A 22,137-nucleotide genomic window follows, 5' to 3' on the forward strand; every position below is an offset into this window, starting at 1 on the left:
GAAAATGTTCGGAAAACTTGTGCGTACGATAACTCTTGAAGGGAGCAACCGATTTGGTTCATCCTTTTCACATTGTGAAATTTCTACCAGATTTAGATGAGGTTCCAATATGGACTCAATCGGTAAACTCCTTCGAGTACCTCCCACACAAAATTTCGGAAAAGTTCAGTTTAGGATCTGCTCTCGAATTGTCTTGGTTTTTGTTGCAACATCTTGTATTCACTGTTCCCTATACGAAGGTACAATTTTCATCAGGGGCAAGTCCATAGTTCCCGAGCAAATGGCCGGAAAGTAGCAAAAAGCCCCTATGGCCTTGTGTAGTGGTAGGAGCGCAAGATAACTCTCGAACGGATCTGTCGATTCGGTCCAAAATTTGGCCTTCGTAATATTTTACCAAAACATAGTTTAAATTCGAAGATGGGCTATATCGGTCCACTCCTTCAGGTACCTTCCCCACAGAACTTCAGAAATGTTCGGAAAAATTTTGCGCACGATAACTCTTGAAGGGAGTGGCCGATGAAATCCATACTTTGCACATCCTAATATATCTACCAGATATAGATCAGGTTCGAATATGGACTAGATTTGTCTACTCCTTCTGGTAACTCTCACACAAAATTTCGGATAAGTTCACTTTAAGACCTGCTATCGATTCACTTGGATTTTTGTTGAAGCTATTTGCATACGCTACCACCATTACGACGGTAAAAGTTTTTTCAGGGGTAAGTCCATATTTCTTGCGAAAACAGCCCGAAAGATGTAAAAAATCCCTATGTCAACATATGTGGCGGTCGAAGAACACGATAACTCTTGAACTGTTCAACCGATTTGGTCCAACATTTGGTCTTCGTCATATTATATCCAAACTTAGTCACATGGGCAATACCGGTCCACAACTTTCGGTACTTCTCCCCAATATTTAAAATATATCACTTTGGATCTCCTAATATTTTATCAAAACTTAGTTAAACTTCTAAAATGGCCAATATAGGTCCTGCCCAAGAGTACCTGCCCTACAAAAGTTCAACATTTGTGTCTTAGCGCAGTTAATTCCTATTCCACATTATTGTCGGCAAGTTCAAATGTCCAAAAAGGGCCAAATTTTGAAGAGACCTGAAATACATTCGATCTGTACGGAGGTAAAAGTTTCGCTTCACTTTGGCTGAGGGTATATATCTGTCGGCAAAGCCGACTGACACTTTTTTACTTGTTGAACAGGTTTTTTTCAATTTAATGTTCTGTTCGATTGAATTGAGTCTCATGCTTATGCCTAAAGAGAGTAGGTAAGAGAGATTATCGATTCACCTGTACCTGCATCATTATGTCAATGGAAAAATTCTTACCGGAAGAGGAATAAAGTTTGTATTTGTAAATTTCTACATTTTCTACTCAAGCGGAAAAAAGGGAAAACTTGTTCCGAGGGAATCCCAATCGCGTTGTATGTTGTAGGGCCGGTTTGGATAAGCATGACTAATTTGTTTTTCAATTATGGATAACATTTTTCTTTGCAATTTATACACACCTACATAGGTAGATATTATTATCAGTTTAAGCATTTACTTGTTTGTACCTTCGAATTTGTTGTTAATTTATTAGAGGAAATTATTATCACAGACATTGGTGATAAAATATAAATTTACTAAGTGTTATGCAATTAGGGTTATAATTAACGTCGAGTACATTTGCAATTACCATTTCAGTATATTGACATCATCAAGGGAGCATGGGATAATTCACCTTTATGAAAATTTCAATTGCGTAAGAAGTCTCACAACATCCGCTGGAAATTTACTTAAATTCTTGTTTTGGTTTTGTTATAATTGTGGTTAAGTAAATTCCCCGAAGAAATACGTACATATGTATATTTGTATCTTATTTAAATATAGAAAAAATATATTTATTTTGATATAATTAAGTGGTTGTTGGTTCTTACAGTGGGTTCTTCATACAGCATGAAAGAGTACGTAAACATTTGGGATATAAAATTGTGTCCAATTCAATTCCATTTACATGTACAGAATTCGTTTATCTCAGACATATATTACCGACAATTGATAAAACTTCACCAAAGAGATATACAAATAGTCGACCAAAGCCAAGGCGGCGGGTTCTTCAACATCAGAACGACACTAACGTCCCGGCTACCTCAATGTACATATGTTTGTATTTGTATCGTTTTTCTGTGTTAAGAGCAACATATCCCAGAATTCCTGCTACGAATTCTTTTGGTCCGTGCCAGGATGGAGGAAAACCGAGAAACAATTTGGATGTGCTTGGTTTGTCACATCCGAACCACAACTCTCAAAAAGTTACACGTTTGTTTTCGTGCCTTTCTAAAATTCCACACACTTCAGACGGCTAGAGATCGTAATGCGTGCGGATGATTGTACGATCTTGGCGTCGAATCCTATCGTGGATGACAAAAGTGATATGTTAAATGTCTACTCAGCTGACTTAGTGCAGTTTTTCCATCTGAGGAATATGACAATATCCGCTGCTAAATCCACTACCACATTGTTCACCACTTGGACGGCAGAAATGAGGCTCCCACTGAACATAGTGGTCGATGGTGAACTGATTTCTACCACTAACTAACGTTGACCTTGTGACCTCTTACGGTCTTTGGTAAGATATGCGGGGCACAGTGGTTCAGAATCGTTTTTTCCTGGTCAAAAATCTGTAACTTTTGAACGGATAGTGACATTAGCATCTGCACACTTTTTAGTCGTGGACTCAGCCAGAAAAGGCCGTGCCATGACATTAAGGGGTTACTCCTTTTTAACAAAATGTTTTGCGGTGTCGACTAAAGCTCGAAAACGAATGGACCGATCGTCATTAATTTTTGTGGGCTTAATAACATTGTCTTTAAACGGGGGAATTTTAAAAATATAAATTTTTACAAAAAATAGTGAACAGTCAAAATCGATATTTCGATTTTTAATAAAAACAATTAAGAACGGCGTTAAGTTCGGCCGGGCCGAACTTGTTATACCCTCCACCACAAGTTGTATTGAAGTAAAATGGAATAATTAGTTTTCTTTCGTGTATGAAGAAGACCTAATACTAAATTTCAGCAATTTCGGTAAAACAATGTGAGGCACCATTCTATGGGGGCTATTTCAAAACGTCGATCTATACCGACAAATTTCTGACGGACAGTTTTTAGGCTCAAAGAAGACTAAATACCAAATTTCCTATATTTCGGTATGAAAATGTGGCTAAAACTAAAAAAATACCGAAAATCAAGAAGTAAGCTTCTATGGGGATATAGGAAGACGTGGACCTATACTGATAATACTCTTCTGGAATATTTTATAACTCTTGGAAGACGAAATAACGAATTTCAGCCATCCGGAGGTACCGTTCTATGGGGGCTATATCGAAACGTGGACCTATACCGACGAACTTTAGTCAGAAATGGGGCAATATGAAAGCGTGGACCTGTACAGACATATTTCTGGCGAACAGTTTTATATCACATTGAAGACTAAATACCAAATTTCAGCCATTTTCCACCAAAGAAGACACAATCTTCAAAATACGAAAAATCGGGAGGTACTTTTCCATGGGGGCTATATGAAGGCATGGACCTATACCGACAAGTTTAAAGGGGAAGTTTGAGTACCCCCAACGAAGTCTAAATACCAAATTTCAACCATTTCGGTGGAATATTGAGGCCACAACGTTCAAAATAGCGAAAATCGTGAGGTACCGTTCTATGGGGGCTATATGAAGGCATGGACCGATATCGACAAAGTTCTGGGGGAAAGTTTTATACCACCAACGTAGACTAAGTACCAAATTTCAGCCATTTCTGTGTGATAATGAAGCAAAAACCTTCAAAATACCGAAAATCGGGAGGTACCGTTATATGGGGGCTATATGAAGGTGTAGACCGATACCGACAAAATTCTGGGGGAAAGTTTTGTACCCCTAACGAAGACTACGTACCAAATTTCAGCCATTTTGGTAGGATAATGAAGCTAAAACCTTAAAAATACCGAAAATCGGGTGGTACCGTTCTATGGGGGCTATATGAAGGTGTGGACCGATACCGACAAAATTCTGGGGGAAAGTTTTATACCCCTAAAGAAGACTACGTACCAAATTTCAGCCATTTTGGTAGGATAATGAAGCTAAAACCTTAAAAATACCGAAAATCGGGTGGTACCGTTCTATGGGGGCTATATCAAAACGTGGATCGATATATCCCATTTTCAATACCAACCATCCTGCAAGTAATAAAAACTTCTGTACCAAATTTTGACTCTCTATCTTTAAAATTGCGAGCTGTATCTTGATTTCAACAGACAGACGGACGGACGGACTGACAGACGGACATGGTCAAATCGACATAGAATTTTATGCCGATTAATAATATATATACTTTATAGGGTCTCCGACGAATATTTCGATGTGTTACAAACGGAATGACAAATTTAATTACACCCTCCATATGGTGGAGGCTTTAAAAATGGGCCGTTTTTGACCATTAATCGGTAAAAAAAAAACTTTTTTTAAGGAAAATTCTCGTATTTAAAAACCAAATTTTGATGTATTCAATAAGCACACAAAAATATATGAAGACTGACCAAATTTCAGTAATTTCGGATGGATTATGTGGTTTAACCCTAAAAATACCGAAAATCGGGCGGTACTGTTCGATGGGGCCTATATCAAATCGTGGACCTATGCCCATATTTTTATCAGAAAATTTTCTCCGCTGGGAACCCTCAATGCAAAAATTCAGCCAATTTGGTCGAGAAACTTAGGTAAAATCTTAAAATACCGGAAATCGGGAGGTATATGGGGTCTATATCAAAACGTAAACCGACGTCCATAATTTTTGTCGGGAAAGTTTTTTTGTCAACTGGGAACCCTACACCTCAAAATTCAGCCTAATTGGTAGATAAACAATTAATAAACAAGTAAAAAAGTATCAGTCGGCTTTGCCGACAGAGATATACCCTCAGCCTGTGGGCATTGAAATACTTTTTTCCAAAAAAAAAAAAAAGAAAACTTATGTATCTAGGGGTTTTAAAAATTTTGGGCGTATGCACCAACTAAAGTATGGATAGGATTAAAGCTCAAAAATTTGCGGAGATATCGATAGATAGAGCTTTTTTATCACACTAGCCTACGAAAAACATAATATCGCTGTAAACAGAGCCACTAGGAAAACCTTCGGAAAAATGTCCAAAGGATCCTCGAACAGACCCTTAACCACACAAAAATGTTGAACATTTGTGTGGGTGGTACCACAAGGATTGGACAGATATGGCCCAAATTCGAACATAAGCTAAGTTTCGACAATGTTTAAAGATCCAACGTTTGGACCATATCGGTTGCTACGTCTATGAGAAATCGCGTGTACAATTTTAGCGAATATTTTCGAACTTTTGCGTGGGAGGTACCGGAAGTAGTGGTCCTATAATCACCACCTTCGAATTTCATATAATATTCGAAGAAATTTTACAACATCCAAAGTGTGGACGACCAACCTTCGTGCTGTTTTCTCAAGAAGTATGGACTTGTCCCTGAAAAAAACTTTTACTGTCGTAATTGAGGAAGCGTATGCAAGTTGCTTAAACAAAAAACCAAAGTGATTCGAGAGCAGGTCTTAACGTGAATTTATTCAACATTTTGTGTGGGAGGCACACGAAGGAGTGGACAAATATAGTCCATATTCCATAGTCCATATTTTTGAACTTTTGTGGGGGAGGTACCTGAAGGAGTGGACCGATATGGCTTATCTTCGAATTTAAACTAAGTTTGCACAAAATAATACTAAGGCCAGATTTTGGACCGAATCGGCAGATCATTTATATGAAAAAACACAATTTTTACCCATGTAATTTCCAAAAATTTAGCAAAGTGTTAAACGGACGGAACGTGACGGGTACAAAAGTATATATGGGCTGAAAGAGGACTCTCTCGGGCACAATCGGTGACATCAAAATATGGGAATTTTGGCAGGAAAATTGATTTCTGAACCACTGTGCGGCGCCAACGTGGTATGCAAATGTTAGCGCTACGCAATGGAAGAATTTTCAAATCTGTCATAATGCCGCCCTGAGGACTGCAACGGGGTGCCTCCTCATGGCACCAGTGGACCATATTCATGAATAGGCGTAGGTTTTACCTGTGCATCAACACAACAGGATGTTGTTGATGCAGCACCTGCTTGGGTGTTATCGCCGTGAGCATCCCTGCCACAGGCACTCAATTCGGGTTGGGCCCGAATTGATGTCACGATACCCAATACGTGGATTTGGACCATATGACACACTGCATTTGTTTAACTGCCGAGTTAACCCCACCAACCTATCTCCTGATTATTTATGGACGCAACCAGACCAGACAAGCTTAATAGTAACTACAACTTACACCGTGGTAATGGTTACAACGTACTGAGAGCTTTTCTGTTGCACCAGATTGTTCAATAGACATCTACTTTGCTGGGGTCTGACTCTAATGATCCGTACATGGAATATATGGAGATAGCAATCAGGTATAGGAATGCCGAGGTAGAATTGCTCATACATCCCGCCGATTAATAGCTGTCTCCAATCGTGTATCCTCGTCTAACAAATGACAACCTGTCGTTTGACTTTGGTCAGACCATCTCCCTACAATTGTCTACTTCAGCAGACCACCTCTGAATCTCGCACTTTCATTAATCTTGGTAAAGCTAATTGAGCAATCGCCGCTTCAGAGAACTACCCAAGAAAGGATGTTGCGAGACATCATCACAGCTGTAGCCGCTCGTTATATACCTGCTGGTCGAATACTCGAATGAGACCAAAATTTCCAGTAGGGGCAGAGGGACTAACAAATTATCGTGACGAGATATGTGAATTCAATCTTAGTGAGCCCAGAGTTAGGGAGCGGACAATGGAGGTTAGTAGTTTGGACTGTGAGCATAAGCCGAACAAGTGGCAAAATCATCTGAACATTGGAGCCGGTATAATTGAATTGTGGGCAACGGTTAACTCAGTCCCGAACCCCGGAAAGAAGGAAGACAGGACATCCGCCTCGTTTGATGGCGTTATGCTGACTGATCCGAAGAAGTGCTCACATTATTTTAATGGGCTATTTATCGAGCACCTCTAAAGCGACAGGGCGAAGTGAAGAGTACTACATCCTCCTGCAGTGGAGGAACAACCTCAATTTACAATGGATGATGTTGCAAATGTTATCAGGAACTAACTAAATGATCCAAAGCGTAAGGCCCTGATGAAATCTGGTGATTCTGAGACATCTGGATGAGCCTGGAGTATCTAACGAAAGTTTTCAACCCGTCGCTAAATGAAGAGGGTGGTCCAGGCCATGCAAGAATGCCAGTAAAGATGAAACGCACAGACCGATTTCGCCTTTGTTGCCCGTAGTAAAGACTCTTGAGGCTTTACTGCTCCCCAGCGTCAGAAATAGCTATACATCCAGTTGACGATCATTAGCTTGGGTTCCGTAAGCAGTACAGCATGACGGAAAATATCAATTTGTTAAAAAATGGTGAACAGTCAAAATCGATGTTTTAATTTTTTTTATAAAAAAATTTAAACTATGTTTTGATAAAATATTACGAAGGCAAAATTTTGGACCGAATCGACAGCTCCGTTCGAGAGTTTTCTTGCGCTCCAACCACTACACAAAGTGTCATAGGGGCTTTTTGTACCATTCCGGCCATTTTCTCAGGAAGTATGGACTTGCCCCTGATGAAACTTGTACCGTCGTATGGGGGGAAGTGAATACAAGTTGTTGCAACAAAAATCAAAGCGATTCGAGAGCAGGTCCTAAACTGAACTTATCCGAAATTTTGTGTGGGAGGTACCCGAAGGAGTGGGCCGATTGAGTCCATATCGGAACCTCATCTAAGTCTGGTAGAAATTTCACGATGTACAATGTTTGCACCAAATCGGTTACTCCCTTCGAGAGTTATCGTGCGCACAAATTTGGCGACAATTTTTGAACATTTGTGGGGGAGGTACCTGAAGGAGTGGACCTATATGGCCCATCTTCGAACTTAAATTAAATCTGGACAAAATATTTCGATACCCAAAATTTGAACCGAATCGATTGATCCGTTCGAGAGTTATCGTGCACACCAGCCAGACAGACAGACAGAAAGACGGACTGACATTGCTAGATCTACTCAAAATTGTCTGAAACACATTTCGTCCAAACATACTTGGGGTCTAAAACCATTATTTCGATGAGGCACATTTTTGGTCGTATCAAAGTGTAAATACCCTCTTTAGCCTAAAGGCTGAGGGTATAATGAGTTACTAGATTTGAGCTAAATCGGGTGGTACCGCTATATGTGGGCTATAGGAAAAAATGGACCCATCTTGGATTTGGTTTCATATTCGTGTATTGCCATCCAAATCTGAAAAGTGTGAAAAGCGTGCAAAATTGGTCAACTGCAACTGTGTGGAAAATGAGTTACCAGATTTGAAAAGCAAACACCGTAAAAACATAGTAAAAATGGTAAAAATTTACCAATATTGGTTTTGATTTCATGTATTGTCATCCAATAGTGTCCAAAGTTTCAGTTCGATTGGTCAAACGCAACTGTGTCAAAATTGAGTAATCATATTTGAAATGCAATTTAAATAAAAAAACACCATTAAAACACTATAAAAATGAACCAATATTGGTTTTGATTCCATATTCATGTATTGTCATCTAAATCTGAAAAGTGTGCAAAGTTTCAGTTCGATTGGTCAACTCCAACTTTTAACACAGTTGGAGTTACCAGATTTGAACTAAACGGATACCAAAGCAAGTTAAATAAAACACTGTAAAACATATGGAAAATTCAGAAGTACCGTTATATGGGGGCTATGAGAAAGCGTGGACCGACCATCCTAATTCTTTGGCATCGATGTTGTCAGCCAACAATAAGTATTTGTGCCAAAATTTATCCGCCTACGCCAACTCCTTCAACCGACTACTCTCCGGCCATCGTTTTGGAACATTGGATAATCAGTTATATGTGTGAACGTCAGTCGTACATGGAACTCAGGAACAAGAAGACGAAGTCCCGTAAAGCGAAGCATGAAGTTGCCTAATGTAGAGTTATATCTCCGGAACTGTTTTCCTGTATTCCACAACCTCCAGACAGCATTAAGAACGTAACATATGCCTAATGTCAAGGATAAACTCCTGTTTGTTCGATATTACCGCCTTTTTTGTGCGAGAACATATATACGGTGACTCTGTTTACCACATCAACTGCAGAGATTTGCCCAGACTTGAACGTCCTGGTCGATGTTAACAGAATTCCAACCACCAACTATCCCTAGATTCTAGGGGTAACATTCCCAGGTTTGTTCGCGTAGTCCGCGCATTCCATATCTATCTTTTAATGTCGAATACATTCAACAAAATGACAGGGAGAGGTTAAATATATCACGGTTCCACTTTAATTCTAAAGTAACCTAGCAACAACTAACCGCTTAACAAGTTCTTGTTTTTGTTTTTGACGTAATATTCTGTCAACTGTCGGCATGTTTAACTTATAACACATTAATGTGATAATTTATGCACAATTTCTGAGATGAGAAGACATTGGCCATAAAAAACTTTCCATTTTGCAAAACGCCTTTATCGACAATGCTTCACAATTGTTTATTTACCCAGCAAACCAATCGTACCGACATCGTAACGAAATCGGAACAAAATTCGGACGATACATCCGAAATCTGATCCGAAATCGTAACGATATCTTAACGAAAGTTGTATAAAGTGGTTGACAAAATTTCGGAACGAAATGTCGGAGCGACATCGGATCGATTTCGGTCCGATTTCGTAACGAAATCTGAAGAAAATCCTTGGGAAATTCGGAAAGGAAATTTCTTTCCGACATTCGTTCCGAAATCGGAACGAAATCTGTACAAAATCTGAACTATTTCCTGCCCGAAAAATCGTTTAGAAATCGTAGCGAAATCTGAACGACTTTGCTTCCGAGATTGTTCAGACTTGTCGGACATCAGACATTTGGTTTGCTGGGTACATACACACATACATATGTATAAGTATTTTTATTCGATTCTCCGAACTTTCGCAGAGTTCTATTCTAGTCGGAAAAACATGAATGAAAGCTAACAGTTGATAAGGAAATGGGATGTTTACCATGTAGTGTTGATATTTGTATTCTCTGTTAAGGCGGTCAGTTGTGATTTTTTCTTCTAAAAAGTATTCTGAAGTCATATTAGTTATCGGAAATGGCAATTTATTCTATAAATGTGAAATTTCAATGCAAAATAGAGTAACGTCAGTGGTGATGGATACCAAGTGACGATCTTGCTTGGTATTACAATGTTAAAGTCCAGCACATACCTATATCGGTATTCCTTTCATCTCTAATAGACACTCAACACTGCATAGTTTCAAATACCAAGAAACAAGATCATACAGGACGCTCAGACTATAGGCCTCGACACATAAGAAGCATGGCATTCTTGCTTAAGTCATATCTGGTAAATGACTATAGACCAAGTTCGACCTAATTCAAATGTGATTCTGAAATATTTTTATAAGGTTGAACTTGGTCTTTAGTCTTTTATCAGATATGACTTAAGCAAGAATGCCATACATCTTATGTGTCGAGGCCTTAACTTCGAAAGTTCAAAAATTAAAATTTTCAGGTAGTTTTTGTCTTTACATAAATGAACTCCATCATAAGTGTGTATATAATTAATAACGTTTTTTACATGGTAACTATCGTAAAATAAAAATAATATACGAATAAATACGTAAGTTATTTTCCTTTTAATTGCATTCAAACAGCCAGACATGATGTCTGTCTGGCCTCTGTTCTGAATATTTCATTATTTCATATTGGATATTATAATTCAATTCGATTGCATGATAATCGCGAAACAATTATTCAATGTTAATTTAAGTTTTATATTCTATTAGACATTAACTATTGATTCGTTGTTGTTGCATTTCATGTTTCCAACTTCCCTTTTGTCGAGGAAAAATCGAAAGCGTTTGCAAAACTGTCAATTATATCCAATTTTTTTGTTATTATTACGGCAATTTACACCTCATAAATGTCAAATGTTGAGTAGATAAAAAGTGCCACGGGTTAAAGCGTAAAATACGTATCTTAATTATAAACACGAGCAAAGTGGCATTCAATTACAGTATAATGCATTGCAGTCTAGGAATATATATTATTCCCATTTATGTAAATGCAAAGATGTATTTTATGTATCTTTTTTGTATAAAAATTATATTAATGGATGTGTATTTCTTAAAATATAATCTGCTAAAAAATCGTAAATGAATCATCTATAGAATTAAAAATATAAAATAAAATATATAAGATATAAATATAACATATAAAATATAAAACATAAAATATGAAATATGAAATATATAAAATAAAAATATGAAATATGTAAAATATAAATATAGAATATAATATACAAAATATGAAATATAAAGTATAAAATAATATAAAATATAAAAAATATAAAACATAAAATAAAAAATATAAAATATTAAACATAAAATATAAAAAATATAAAACATTAAAAATAAAACATAAAATATAAAACATAACATACAAAATATATAAAATAAAAATACGAAATATGTAAAATATAAATATATAATATGAAATATAAAATATAAAAATATAAAAAATAAACTATAAAACATAAATATAAAATTTAAAACATAAAATAAAAAATATAAAATATAAAATAAACAAGTTAAAAATAAAATAAACAAGATCGGCCGGGCCGAACTTTTTATTCCCTCCACTATAAAATATTCTGAACTAAGACGGAATAATTATTTTCTTTCCTTTTCACAATTTAAGGTGGAGATGTTTTGTGACCACTGATACCTAAATAAGCTAAAAAAAGCATAACAAGTGTGCCAAGGCTACAGTCGGGTCGGGACCAACTATGTGATACCCTACACCACTACCTCTGTTCATAAGCTTTTGACCGGTAAAATGCAAAATATGTATTAAAATTGGGATAGCTTAGCGCCTTTAACCCATTAACCCCAAAATTTCGTGACGATCCGATCAAAATTGCGACCTGTAGCGTGTTTACAAAAAAATGAAAAAAATGGGATGTATTGCCGACTATTGCGATATCTCCGTTATGTGGTCACCTACGCCAACCTACTTTGCATCACTGTAAAGATGGGATTTTCTACTTTCATAGTCGGACTTTGTTCTTTGAAGATTATTAAAATCGCAAAAATGAAAAGTTAGGTTCTATTAGCGGCTATTGCGATATCTTCGTTGTTTGATCACCTACGAGAACCTACGTTACATCGTTAGAAAGGCGATATTTTCTACTGTCATTGCTTTTGATATACCCCATATAGAAGCTGAGATATTCGCTTTGGAAAAAACGTTGTCTTTTTATCCACATAAGTTTTTTGCCCATTCCGACCAAAATCAATAGGCTTCTTCCCCTCCGGGTGCCCCATCAATATCCAAAATTTCGTGACGATCCGATCAAAATTGCGACCTGTAGCGTGATTGCAAGGTTTAGATGGACAGACGGACGGACACACATAGCCACATCGACTCAGCTCGTCGAGACATTTATTTTGGTATATCAGGAAAAATGTCTAAAATTGTCTTTTCCATTTCAAAAAAATTAAAAAAAATTTTTGATACTACATCAATGATTTTTGGTACCCAGATTAAGAAAAAAATCTGCATTCCAAATCTGTTTTCGTTACTAACTTTGATCGTTGCGCGCAAAAGATATGACCGTTTTAATTATGATAATTAGAAAAAATTCTAAAAAATCGCGGCTTAATATAGTTAGCTGTTATATCCTATTATCGTTAACTGAATTCGTAACCTTTGCAATGATGCAAAAAATAATCGCAAAGTCTCAATGGATCCGCGAAAAATCAAATTTGTTAAATAATTTCACGTATTTACAAACATATTTTTGAAACAATAGCGCTCATACTTACGAAAAATATATAAAAAAATTATAACAGCATCCAGACATTTTGAGGAATAAAATGAAACCTAAGTTGTGAAGGTTGGAGCTATAGTATTCATGTTATTTGCAAAAACACGAAGAAAATATTAGGAAAAAATTAAAATCATATTATTCTAATTTTATTTTTTTATGGTTTTATAGGAAAAGTTGGAGAAAAAATGTTTGAGTTCTTCGGCATTTTCGTGAAAATTTCACGCAATAATGATGATATTGCGTTGTAACAAATTTTTCGCTTATAGTTTTTCTATTGGATAATATTATTAGAACCTTATATTAAATCACAAGGAATTCCAATTGTGGCATAACGTTAAAATAATGTTATATTGAAAATTATAACATTTGAGACGCATATAAACCGCGTAATTATGAAAATGACATGATGCGCATCCGATTTTCCAACACAGCGAATCAATCCCTCTTATTTGATGTACAGTTTGTCAAATTATATTTGGCGGCCACGATGTAGCATGTGCTGCATATTAGGGTGCAAAATACTGTAAAATGGTCATAATGTCCGCGAAGCTCATTTACATTTTATGCGCATCCGATTTCAATAATCACCATTAAAAAATACATCATTCTATGCCGTTTCAATGCGATCCATCAAAAACCGTGGATGTAGCATCGCACTAAATTTTTAGAAAAAATCTATTATATCTCTGGATTTACGAGAGTTTTTAAATATCTGTTTTCGCACAGTTTAAACACGCGTATCGATCTATTTATTTAAGTAGAACTGACACATTTAAAACGCGTTTTAATATGCGATATTTTCAAAATAATTTTTTGCAAATTTTCGAAATTTGAGGGGTATCATATCCACCGATATAGTGGGTGGATTTTTACGCGTAGTGGCTTGTTAGATTCAGAACGTAAAAAAACTTAATTTACGCGGGTTTCCACGGAAATCGAATGACGTTTGTAAATTTTAAACCAAAAAAATAGGTTTTTGAGAAAAATTTACGCACAAAAATTTCGTGTTTGGGTGCAGATTACTGTGATCCTGTGAGGGCTACACCCTCATGTTATACATTAAAAAATGCGAAATCGCGAGTACTACAATCAAATAATAAGCTTTTAGGGAAATCCAGCTGCGCGTCCCGATTAGAGCAAAAATTCAAAAAACCCCATTTTTCTGGTTTCAAAATGTCAGCATCCGTTTGAGGTAGATACAGTGGATATATTAAAAAATCATACATTAGAAACTTCAACTCTGAAGTGTACTCTTTAACTTCTTCTTTGAGCATTAGGCTCTACATTGTGTTGTAAAACCACTAATTGGAAAATAACATAATAAAACTCGTTTAATTCAACGATTTTTTCCGATTTTTTTACATTAGTAAGACCACAGCTTCCGCTCAAATAATTATTTTAAGAAACCCCTCGGTGAATCGGGCTAAAACAGTTTATTTTACCGAAATGCGGTCAAAAGTTATGGTATAGTAAAACTGATCGCGAGTTACAATACCCCATACCTCAGTTTCAACATAAGTTAATTTTCTACAAAAAGCTTGATATATAAGTATGGGTCTACGACCATTACAAACTTTTTGGGTATAAACATGTATTCAATCGGTCGGGAACCTTATATGGTCTATATCAAAGTGTGGACCTATGTTTTGGTGGAGAAGTTTTGTGACCACTAGGAACCTCAAATGTCGAATTGCAGATACTTGGGAAAAAATTGTAGCTAAAATCCAAAAACCCGAAAATCGGGAGGTACCGTTATATGGGGGCAATACCAAAACATGGACCTATGTTGACAATTTATATAGGGGGTTATACAACAAGTAAAAAAGTGTCAGTCGGCTTTGCCGACAGAGGTATACCCTCAGTTAATGTGACTTGAAACTTTCATCTACGGACAGATAGAATGTATTTAGAGTCTCTTCAGAATTTTGTGGCCATTTTTCAACATTTGAACTTACCGACAAAAATGTGGATTAGGAATTAACACAAATGTTGAACTTTTGTGGGGCAGGTACCCTTAGGGAGGACCGATATGGACCATTTTAGAAGTTAAACTAAATTTTGACAAAATATTAGGAGATCCAAAGTTTGGACCAAATTGGTTGCACCATTCAAGTGATATCGTCCTAACATTTTAGTAACATTTTTTAAATATTGGGGAGAAGTACCGGAAGTTGGGGATCGGTATTGCCCCATGGAACTAAGTTTGGATGTAATATGACGAAGATTCAATGTTGGAAAAATCGGTTGAACAGTTCGAGAGTTATCGTGCTTTCCGACCGCCACATATAGTGACATAGGGGTTTTTTACACCTTTCGGGCTGTTTTCCCAAGAAATGTGGACTTGCCCCAGAAAAAACTTTTACTGTCGTAATTGAGGCAGCGAATGCATGTTGCTTCAACAAAAATCAAATTGATTCGAGAGCAGGTCTTAAAGTGAATTTATCCGATATTTTGTGTGGGAGGTACCCGAAGGAGTGGACAAATATAGTCCATATTCGAACCTGATCTATATCTGGTAGATATATTAGGATGTGCAAAGTATGGACCAAATCGGTCAATCCCTTCAAGAGTTATCGTGCGCACAATTTTTCCGAACATTTTTGATTGTTGTGGGGGAGGTACCTGAAGGAATGGACCGATATCGCTTTTCTTTAATCTTAAACTAAGTTTGAACAAAATATTACGAAGGCAAAATTTTGGAGCGAATCGGCAGATCCTTTCCGGAATTATCTTGCGCTCCAACCACTCGACACGGTGTCATAGGGGTTTTTTGCACCTTTAACGCTATTTTCTCAGGAAGCATGGACTTGCCCCTGATGAAACTTGTACCCTCGTATGGGGGGAGTGAATACAAGTTGTTACAACAATCAACCGCTTTGATCCAAAATTTGGCCTTCGTCACAGTTCGAAGATGGACAATACCGATCCACAACTTCCGGTACTTTCCCTCAATATTTAAACAAATGTCACTAAAATCGTATGCACGATATATCTTGAACGGGGCAACCAATATGTATGTATACCGATGCTGTTCGTTGTGGTCCTGTTTACAGCGATATTATGTTTTCGGTGGACAAGTCCAAAACAATTATACGATAACTGAAACGACTAATGGGCGCGACATTTATCGAAAATATATAACTCCCAAAATAAGATCCACTTTCATAATGTACTATGTCGGTCTATTCCTTGAATTACAGTATAGTCTCGATAATCCGGACACCACATGTTTCGGCGATGTCCGGATTATCGAATTGTTCGGATTACCGAGTGGTTACAAAAACACATAATTTTGTAAGTTAAAATCATTAAAATAGAAAACAAAAATGCATATGAAAGAAGAAAAGTTCGAGGACATCGAAGCCGCTCCACATCCGATATGTCTGAAGAGTCTTTACCGAAGACGAAACATGCATGTCACATAGTGGTGGGTGTGTGGGTTCGAATCGTCGGTTTTCCTTTTTCACTTGCATAATAGATCATAAAGCTCGATTAAAAAATTAAAAAATTAATCTTAAAAAAATGATCTTCGCCTAAAAAGGCAAAAATTTTCAAATAAATAAATCAGCTGAGCCAGGCTGGGGTTTGAACCCACGTCCTTGAAAAACACAGGAAAAAAGTGTTGTCACGGCGTGTTAGCGTTCAGAGCCAAACTCATAACTTTCAAAGGCAGCGCTAAGCGTTTGTCATGAAAGCACAACTAAATGGGAAAATACTCATTGTTGTTGTAAAATAGAAAACAAAAATGCATATGAAAGAAGAAAAGTTCGAGGACATCGAAGCCGCTCCACATCCGATATGTCTGAAGAGTCTTTACCGAAGACGAAACATGCATGTCACATAGTGGTGGGTGTGTGGGTTCGAATCGTCGGTTTTCCTTTTTCACTTGCATAATAGATCATAAAGCTCGATTAAAAAATTATAAAATCATTAATATTGGACGTTTACTAGATATTAACCTGACATCTAATGTAAACGTACTCATGTTAAGCAAATATCACGGGTTGCGACCATGTTAAACAGCTTTCACGGCTACTAAATGTGCTTCTTAATTTTACTCTTCAGCGTAATTTAGGTGACATTTCCTCTGTATTTTAGTAGTGTAAACTTCTCCACTTACTTACTTAGCTGACTCATTACAGAACATTTGTTCCATAAGCCGAACTAAGAAAAGATCTCCAACTCTCTGTTTAGTGCTTTGCTTTCTGGAATACCGCAGCGCCTTGTCATCTCTTCATCCACTTGTTTGCGCCATATATTCTTTGGCCTGCCAATTCTGCGTGCACCGCCGAATTTATATCTCTTTTTGCGGGTTCATCATCGCTCATTCTTATGCCTAGCCAACGCAATCGTTGCATCTCGATACGTTTATCTATACTGATGTCGTTGTATAACAGATACAGCTCGTGGTTCATACGACGTCGATATTCACCGTCAACGCAGATTGGTCCATAGATCTTTCGAAGAATTTTTCTCTCAAACACACCAATCACTGCCTTGTCTGCATGCGCAAGTACCCAGGCTTCTGAACCATACATCAGCACGGGTAGTATCAGTGTTTTGTAAAGCGTTGTTTTTGTTTGACGAGATGTGGCTTCATTCCTAAACTGCTTACTCAGCCCGAAGTAGCATCTGTTGGCCAACACTATTCTTCTTCGTATTTCCCAACTGATGTTGTTGGTTGTGTTTACGGCGGTGCCGAGGTAGACGAAGTCCCTTACTACCTCAAAATTATAGGAACAACGTGAACAGTTGGCCCGATCTCTATGGACGCATTGCGCAACGACACCATTATCTTTGTCTTCTCGCCGTTTACCGCCAGACCTACTTTAGCAGATTCCCTTTCGACTTTTTCAAAGGTATCAGTTACTTCCTTTACCGATCGACCTATGATGTCAATGTCATTGACATGAGCAAGCAACATACGGATGTTTGTATATATTGTGTCACTTCCTTTCATCTCGTATAACCTTTTCCAGCAGAATGTTGAAAAGATCACACGAGAGGCCATTACCTTGTCTGAAACCTCTTTTGGTACCAAACTCTTCGGAGAGGTTCTTTCCTATTTTAACTGACGATCGAGTTTCAGTTAATGTAATTCTACAAAGCCGGATGAGCTTTGCAGGGATACCAAATTCAGACATGGCTTGGAATACCTTTGAACGTAGGGGGCTGTCGAAGGCTGCTTTGTAATCAACAACAAGTAGGAAAAGCGTTAAGTTCGGTCGGGCCGAACTTTTTATACACTCCACCACAAATTTCAGCCATTTCGGTGGATTAATGTGACCACAACATTCAAAATACCGAAAATCGGAAGGTACCGTTCTATGGGGGCTATATGATGGCGTGGACCTATACCTACAAATTTCAGGAGGAACGTTCTATACCCTCAACGAAGATTAAATACCAAATTTCAGCCATCTCGATGTGATAATGAGGCCAAACCCTTCAAAGTACCGAAAATCGGGAGATATCGTCCTATGGGGGCTATATCAAAACGTGGACCTACATAAACATTTTATGGTAGAAATATTTCTTAGCCTCTTGAAACACAAAATACAAAGTTACAACCGATTCTGTTGTCAAATGGGACTAATACATTCAAAATATATTAAAACAAGTAAAAAAGTATCAGTCGGCTTGACCGACAGAGATATACCCTCAGCCTGTGTATTTTGAAACAATTTTTTCCCAAAAAACTTATGTATTTAGAGGGTTTTAAAAATTTTGGGCGTATGAAACGACAAAAATGTTGATTAGGTTTAAAGAGCAAAAGTTTTGCGGAGGAAATACTTAAAGGAATAGATCGACATTGACCATTATGGAAGTGGATCTCCAGCCACTACATATGGCGCCATAGGGGATTTTTACACCCTTCGGGCTGGTTGTCCAAGAACTGTGGATTAGCCCCTGAAGAAACTTTTACCATCGTAATTGAGGCAGCGAATGCAAGTTGCTTCAACGAAAATCAAAGTGATTCGATAGCAGGTATTAAAGTAAACTTATCCTAAATTTTGTTTGGGAGGTACTGGATGAAGTGGACAAATATAGTATATATTTGAACCTGATCTATATCTGGTAGATATATTAGGATGTGTAAAGTTTGGACCAATTCGGCCACTCCCTTCAAAAGTTACCGTACGAAAAATGTTCCGAACATTTTTGAAAATTTGTGGGGGAGGTACCTGAAGGAGCGGACCGATATGGCTTATCTTCGAACTTAAACTATGTTTGGGCCAAGTTTTGGACCCAATCGGCAGATCCGTTGCGCTCCAACCACCTCACACAGTGTCATAGGGTTTTTGTGCAACATTCAGGCTATTTTCTCAGGAAGTATGGACTTGCCCCTGATGAAACTTGTACCGTCGTATGGGGGACAGTGAATACAAGTTGTTAAAACAAAAATCAAAGCGATTCGAGAGCAGGTCCCAAACTGAGCTTATCCGAAATTTTGTGTGGGAGGTACCCGAAGGAGTGGAACGATTGAGTCCATATTGGAACTTCATCTAAGTCTCGTAGACATTTCACGAGTTGCAAATTATGGACCAAATCGGTTACTTTCTTCAAGAGTTATCGTACGTACAAAATATCCGAACATTTTCGAACTTTTGTGGGGGAGGTACCCGAAGGAGTGGACCGATATAACCCATCTTCGAACTTAAACTAAGTTTGGACAAAATATTACGAAGGCCAAACTTTGGACCGAATCGGTTGATCCGTTCGAGAGTTATCGTGCGCTCCAGCCAGCCAGACAGGCAGACAGACAGACGGACGGACATTGCTCAAACGACTCCAAATTGTCTGAAACACATTTCGTCCAAACATACTTGGGGTCTAAAACCATTATTTCGATGAGGCACATTTTGCCCGTATGAAAGTGTATATACCCTCGTTAGCATAAATGCTGAGGGTATAACGACGCGTACTTTATATGGGGCGTTATATGGGGGCTATACCAAAACGTGGACCTATATAAACCAACTTTGGTAGGAATGTTTTTTGGCCTCTGGAGACACAAAATACAAAGTTACAATCAATTCGGTGGTAAAATGGGACATATATCTTAAACATACCATAAAAGGACGACTCGTCACGCGTCATTTTGTATGGGGGCTATACGAAAGCGTGGGCCTACATAGCCCGCTTTCAATACCAAAAGTCCTACGTACAAATAATAGATTTTCCAAAAATTTCATCCACCTACGTCAATCCGTTCGGACGCTAGAGTGATTTCCACAGACGGACAGACGGACGGACTTGGCTATATCGATGTAGAATTACACGCTGATCGAGAATATATATAGTCTGTGGGGTCTACAATGATTATTTCGAGTAGTTACAAACGTAGTGACAAACTTAATATACCCCCATCCTATGGTGGAGGGTATAAAAAGGTGGTAAGTGTCGATCTGCATCTCTTGGGTCTTCTTCAGGATTTGCCGCAGGGTAAATATCTGGTCAATGGTGGATTTGCCAGGTCTAAAGCCGCATTGGTATGGCCCAATTATTTCGTTGACCATAGGCTTTAGTCGTTCGCACATTATCCTTGACACTATCTTGTAGGCAATAGCGAGACGACTTATGTCCTTATAGTTAGAGTATACCGTATCTCTTTTCTTGTGGACAGGGCACAGGAGGCTCAGGTTCCAATCGTCGGGTACTCGTTCTTTCTGCCAGATGTTGCTAACTAGCTGACGAATACACCTTATCAGCGTGTCGCCTCCGTTTTTGAACAGCTCTGCTGGTAAGCCATCGGCTCATGCTGCCTTATTATTCTTCAGCCGATTTATTGCTGTCTTTACCTAATCTTGGCTGGGCGGTATACATTCAATACCATCTTCTGGGATTGGGACTGTGGTATCTTCGTCGTCTTCGCTGCTATTGGATACCAACAGTTTTGAAAAATGTTCTATCCATATCTTGAGTACACTATCTGTATCAGTTACCAAATTACCATGCTGGTTTCTACAGGAGGATATGCCTGTACCAAAGCCACCAGTTTGATGCTTGACTCTTTGGTAGAAATTTCGGACTTCATTCTGGCTCTTGTACATCTCGATTTTTTCACACTCCAGCTTTTCCATCTCTCTTTTTTTTCCTTCGGAAAAGACTTTTCTCCTCTCTCCTTTTCTCCCGATACCTTTTTCGTGCGCTACGCGTTGCTACTGATTGTAAAGTAGCCCTATATGCCGCATTTTTCTTTTCGATAGCAGCACGACACTCCTGGTCATACCATGGATTCCTTGGTGGAGGTCTCTGGTATCCAAGTACTGATTTTGCGGCTGTTTGCATGGAGTGGGCAATGTTTTGCCATTGTCCTGATATGTTGTCGGGACGAGGAGTGCTTTGATTAAACAGTTGGACTAGTTGAGTGGAATATGCTGTGGCTATCTATTGTAATTGAAGCTTACCGATGTCCAACTTCCGTGTTGTGTCTGTTCGCACTTTGTTTGCTACGTTTAATCTGGTACGTACCTTTGCTGCAACAAGGTAGTGGTCCTAGTCTATGTTTGCACCTCGGAACGATCGTACATACCACACGCTTGATGCATGTCTTCCATCTATCACAACGTGATCAAATTGATTTCTTGTTCTTTGATCTGGCAACAGCCAGGTGCCCTTATGAATATCGAGATTATAAGAACATATTAAAGCAATTTCTTCAATTTTCATATCACCAAATCGACCTCACACATAAATACCTGCGCTGTAAATGTTCCGCACAATTAAAGATGCATGTATGCTGTGTCATGATGCACTTTGAACCATAGTTTACCGCTAATAAAGGGGAATTCCAAAACCAAAACCACTCTTCTTTATTTCATTATCCTCTTGAAAGGTTGCTGGGATTTTTCGAAGGCAAACAATTACGCACAATACTACAGTGACCTCCAAAAGTATTCTTAAGAAAATAAAAGTGTTTTTAAGTTTAATCGGCTATTCCGCAGCCAGGTAGGTAGATGTTTAATATTGGTTTTGTTTATCACAACAAAACGAAAATAATGCAATAAAATTTATTTAAGAGATAATAACAAAAAGCGAGAAATTTTAATAATTTTAATTCCACATCTAAGAGAAAAAATATTTAAAAATATTAATGAAAAATATTTAAGAGAAAATATGTATGTATGTCTTCTAAAGAGAATTGTTTTATTGGATATGTCTCCAC

At 37.8% G+C, this 22,137-nt stretch overlaps 1 protein-coding gene across 1 annotated transcript in view; it reads right to left on the reverse strand.

The window, feature by feature from the left end:
- LOC141389922 (fatty-acid amide hydrolase 2-A) overlaps positions 1-22,137 on the reverse strand; it is a 97,614-nt gene that overhangs the window by 49,522 nt on the left and 25,955 nt on the right. The window lies entirely within an intron of this gene.

The sequence above is a fragment of the Musca autumnalis genome, unplaced genomic scaffold (assembly GCF_047663935.1).
Source record: "Musca autumnalis isolate F117 unplaced genomic scaffold, ASM4766393v1 scaffold_1, whole genome shotgun sequence".
Lineage (NCBI taxonomy): Eukaryota > Metazoa > Arthropoda > Insecta > Diptera > Muscidae > Musca > Musca autumnalis.